The sequence below is a fragment of the Oncorhynchus kisutch genome, unplaced genomic scaffold, assembly GCF_002021735.2.
Source record: "Oncorhynchus kisutch isolate 150728-3 unplaced genomic scaffold, Okis_V2 scaffold873, whole genome shotgun sequence".
Classification (NCBI taxonomy): domain Eukaryota; kingdom Metazoa; phylum Chordata; class Actinopteri; order Salmoniformes; family Salmonidae; genus Oncorhynchus; species Oncorhynchus kisutch.
Window position 1 is genome coordinate 1 of NW_022262818.1, and position 4938 is coordinate 4938.

Genomic DNA, 4938 nt, shown 5'->3' on the forward strand with positions numbered 1-4938 from the left:
CGCCAACCCAGACAGGATGACCACATCAGTGAATCAACCCACTCAGGTGACGCACCCCTTCCAGGGACGGCATGAGAGAGCCCCAGTATAAGCCAGTGACTCAGCCCCAGTAATAGGGTTAGAGGCAGAGAATCCCAGTGGGAAGAGGGGAACCGGCCAGGCAGAGACAGCAAGGGCGGTTCGTTGCTCCAGAGCCTTTCCGTTCACCTTCCCACTCCTGGGCCAGACTACACTCAATCATATGACCCCACTGAAGAGATGAGTCTTCAGTAAAGACTTAAAGGTTGAGACCGAGTTTGCGTCTCTGACATGGGTAGGCAGACCGTTCCATTAAAATGGAGCTCTATAGGAGAAGCCCTGCCTCCAGCTGTTTGCTTAGAAATTCTAGGGACAATTAGGAGGCCTGCGTCTTGTGACCGCAGCGTACGTGTAAGGTAATGTACGGCAGGACCAAATCAGGAGATAGGTAGAGCAAGCCCATGTAATGCTTTGTAGGTTAGCAGTAAAACCTTGAAATCAGCCCTTGCTTTGACAGGAAGCCAGTGTAGAGAGGCTAGCACTGGAGTAATATGATCAAATTTTGGGGTTTATTATTTTTTTAAGTTTATTAGTGCTTTATCCGGGTAGCCGGAAAGTAGAGCATTGCAGTAGTCTAACCTAGAAGTGACCAAAAGCATGGATGAATTTTCTGCATCATTTTTGGACAGAAAGTTTCTGATTTTTGCAATGTTACGTAGATGGAAAAAGCCGTCCTTGAAATAGTCTTGATATGTTCTTCAAAAGAGAGATCAGGGTCCAGAGTAACGCCGAGGTCCTTCACAGTTTTATTTGAGACGACTGTACAACCATTAAGATTAATTGTCAGATTCAACAGAAGATCTCTTTGTTTCTTGGGACATAGAACAAGCATCTCTGTTTTGTCCGAGTTTAAAAGTAGTTTGCAGCCATCCACTTCCTTATGTCTGAAACACATGCTTCTAGCAAGGGCAATTTGGGGCTTCACCATGTTTCATTGAAATGTACAGCTGTGTGTCATCCCCATAGCAGTGAAAGTAGTGAAAAGTTAACATTAACATGAAAGTTAACATTATGTTTTTGAATAACATCCCCAAGAGGTAAATATATAGTGAAAACAATAGTGGTCCTAAAACGGAACCTTGAGGAACACTGAAATTTACAGTTGATTTGTCAGAGGACAAACCATTCACAGAGAAAAACCTGATATTTTTTCCGACAGATAAGATCTAAACCAGGCCAGAACTTGTTCGTGTAGACCAATTTGGGTTTCCAATCTCTCCAAAAGAATGTGGTGATCGATGGTATCAAAAGCAGCACTAAGGTCTAGGAGCACGAGGACAGATGCAGAGCCTCGGTCCGATGCATTAAATGTAATTTACCACCTTCACAAGTGCCGTCTCAGTGCTATGATGGGGTCTAAAACCAGACTGAAGCATTTCGTATACATTGTTTGTCTTCAGGAAGGCAGTAAGTTGCTGCGCAACAGACTTTTCAATTTTTTTTGAGAGGAATGGAAGATTCGATATAGGCCGATAGTTTTTAAAATATTTTCTGGGTCAAGGTTTGGCTTTTTCAAGAGAGGCTTTATTACTGCCACTTTTAGTGAGTTTGGTACACATCCGGTGGATAGAGAGCCGTTTATTATGTTCAACATAGGAGGGCCAAGCACAGGAAGCAGCTCTTTCAGTAGTTTAGTTGGAATAGGGTCCAGTATGCAGCTTGAAGTTTTAGAGGAGAGAGAGCTCATACAGGAAACTACACTCAATCATACACTATGATTGAGTGTAGTCTGGCCCAGGAGTGGGAAGGTGAACGGAAAGGCTCTGGAGCAACGAACCGCCCTTGCTGTCTCTGCCTTGCCGGTTCCCCTCTTTCCACTGGGATTCTCTGCCTCTAACCCTATTACAGGGGCTGAGTCACTGGCTCTCCTGTATGAGCTCTCTCTCCTGTATGAGCTCTCTCTCTCCTGTATGAGCTCTCTCTCCTGTATGAGCTCTCTCTCTCCTGTATGAGCTCTCTCTCCTGTATGAGCTCTCTCTCCTGTATGAGCTCTCTCTCCTGTATGAGCTCTCTCTCCTGTATGAGCTCTCTCTCCTGTATGAGCTCTCTCTCCTGTATGAGCTCTCTCTCTCTCTCCTGTATGAGCTCTCTCTCTCTCTCCTGTATGAGCTCTCTCTCCTGTATGAGCTCTCTCTCTCTCTCCTGTATGAGCTCTCTCTCTCTCTCCTGTATGAGCTCTCTCTCCTGTATGAGCTCTCTCTCTCTCTCCTGTATGAGCTCTCTCTCTCCTGTATGAGCTCTCTCTCACTGTATGAGCTCTCTCCTCCTGTATGAGCTCTCTCTCTCCTGTATGAGCTCTCTCTCTCTCTCCTGTATGAGCTCTCTCTCTCCTGTATGAGCTCTCTCTCATCTCCTGTATGAGCTCTCTCTCTCTCCTGTATGAGCTCTCTCTCCCTGTATGAGCTCTCTCTCTCCTGTATGAGCTCTCTCTCCTGTATGAGTTCTCTCTCCTGTATGAGTTCTCTCTCTCCTGTATGAGCTCTCTCTCTCCTGTATGAGCTCTCTCTCCTGTATGAGCTCTCTCTCCTGTATGAGCTCTCTCTCTTGTATGAGCTCTTTCTCCTGTATGAGCTCTCTCTCCTGTATGAGTTCTCTCTCTCCTGTATGAGATCTCTCTCTCCTGTATGAGCTCTCTCTCCTGTATGAGCTCTCTCTCCTGTATGAGCTCTCTCTCCTGTATGAGCTCTCTCTCCTGTATGAGCTCTCTCTCTCCTGTATGAGCTCTCTCTCCTGAATGAGCTCTTTCTCCTGTATGAGCTCTCTCTCTCTCTCCTGTATGAGCTCTCTCTCCTGTATGAGCTCTCTCTCTCCTGTATGAGCTCTCTCTCTCCTGAATGAGTCTCTCTCCTGTATGGTCTCTCTCTCCTGTATGAGCTCTCTCTCCCTGTATGAGCTCTCTCTCCTGTATGAGCTCTCTCTCTCCGAAGCTCTCTGCTCTCCGTATGAGCTCTCTCTCTCGGCTGTATGAGCTCTCTCTCCCTGTATGCGCTTCTCTCCCTGTATGAAGCTTCTCTCCTGTATGAGCTCTCCTCTTCCCTGTATGAGCTCTCCTCTCTGTATGAGCTTCTCTCTCCTGTATGAGCTCTCTCCCTGTATGAGCTCTCACTCCTGTATGAGCTATCTCTCCTGTATGAGCTATTCTCTCTCTGTATGAGCTCTCTCTCTCCTGTAGAGCTCTCTCTCCTGTATGAGCTCTCTCTCTCCTGTATGAGCTCTCTCTCTCCTGTCATGAGCTCTCTCTCTCCTGTATGAGCTCTCCTCCTCTCCTGTAATGAGCTCTCTCTCTCCTGTATGACCTCTCTCTCTCCTGTATGAGCTCTCTCTCCTGTATGAGCTCTCTCTCTCTCCTGTATGAGCTCTCTCTCCTGTATGAGCTGTATCTCCTGTATGAGCTCTCTCTCCCCACCGCCGATGACATGGACGTCGATTAAGGCAGCCACCCACATCTCTCTGATTCAGAGGGGTTAAATGTGAAGACACATTTCAGTTGAATGCATTCAGTTGTGCAACTAACTAGGTTTCCCCCTTTCCTGTCTCTCTCTCTCTCTGTCTCTGTTCTCTCTCTCTCTCTGTCCTCTGTCTCTCTGTCTCTCTGTCTCTCTGTCCTCTCTCTCTCTCTCTGTCTCTCTCTCTCTCTGTCCTCTCTCTCTCTCTCTCTCTCTCTGTCTCTCTGTCTCTCTGTCTCCCTCTCTCTCTCTCTCTCTCTCTCTCTCTCTCTCTCTGTCTCTCTGTCTCTCTCCCTCTCTGTCTCTCTCTCTCTGTTCTCTCCTCTCGTCTCTCTCTGTCTCTGTCTCTCTCTCTCTCTCGTCTCTCTCTGTCTCTGTCTCTCTCTCTCTCTCTGTCTCTCTCTCTCTGTTCTACAGGAATGCAGGAGGATGCAGAGACCGTCCAGACTATTACTAAACTGACAGAAGAGGTGAGTGACATACGGCAGCACCACTGAGGAATAACTGCCATTCCTAGACTGGATTTTAATGGCAATTCTTAACTTTGCCCTATTCGTTCCTCCCTCCCTCTCCTCTTCTCCCTGCCCTATGCCCTACTCTCTCCCTGCCCATGTCCTGCCCCCTCCCAGATGACTAGCCTATCCCTGCAGGTGTCACAGGTCAGCCAGGACCTCCAGGAAATGACACGGCTGCTCAAGCCCCTCCTCCAGCCCCTTCTCCTCCAAGGCTCTTCCCAGTCCATCCTCTCCTCCCTTATGGCTGCCCTGACTCCGCCCACCAGTGAGACTCTCAGTAGCTCCGCCCCTCCACCACCCAAAACTCCTTCCAACACCAACTTACTGCTGTTGGAAGATACAGAGATAGAGGGGGAGAGGAGACACCCGGATCGCCACTTTCAGACACCTTCCGGGGGTCTAACAACCATCCCCCTACCCCATCCTCACTCGACTTCTATTGGGGCAGAGATGACCCCGACGAGCCCTGTTCAGCTCAGCTTCATCGACGAGGAGAGGCCCACTGTCTGAGAGAAAGGATTCACCAACACAGGACTGGCATGACGAGACTGGCATCATGGCATGGCTGGCATGACACCCCTCATATCACTGCATGAGGCACATGGCTGCCCTGGGTTACTGTTTATTTAATACTAAGATAACAAGTTATTATTACCAAATGTATTTATTCCTAATATGAAATGTTATGAACTGACAAGTTATTGTTATACCATATCTATCACTGGCTATGATCAAATGAAACACATCAGAAATATAAAAGTCTTGTTTTACAGTTTAGGCTCTAGAGTTGGTTTGACGCAGAATGACTGCGGAGAGGATCTTGTCCATTGGTTGTGGGCTGTATTAGACATTATCAGACTTACACCAAACACACAATAAAAACACAACTCGTCTGCTGC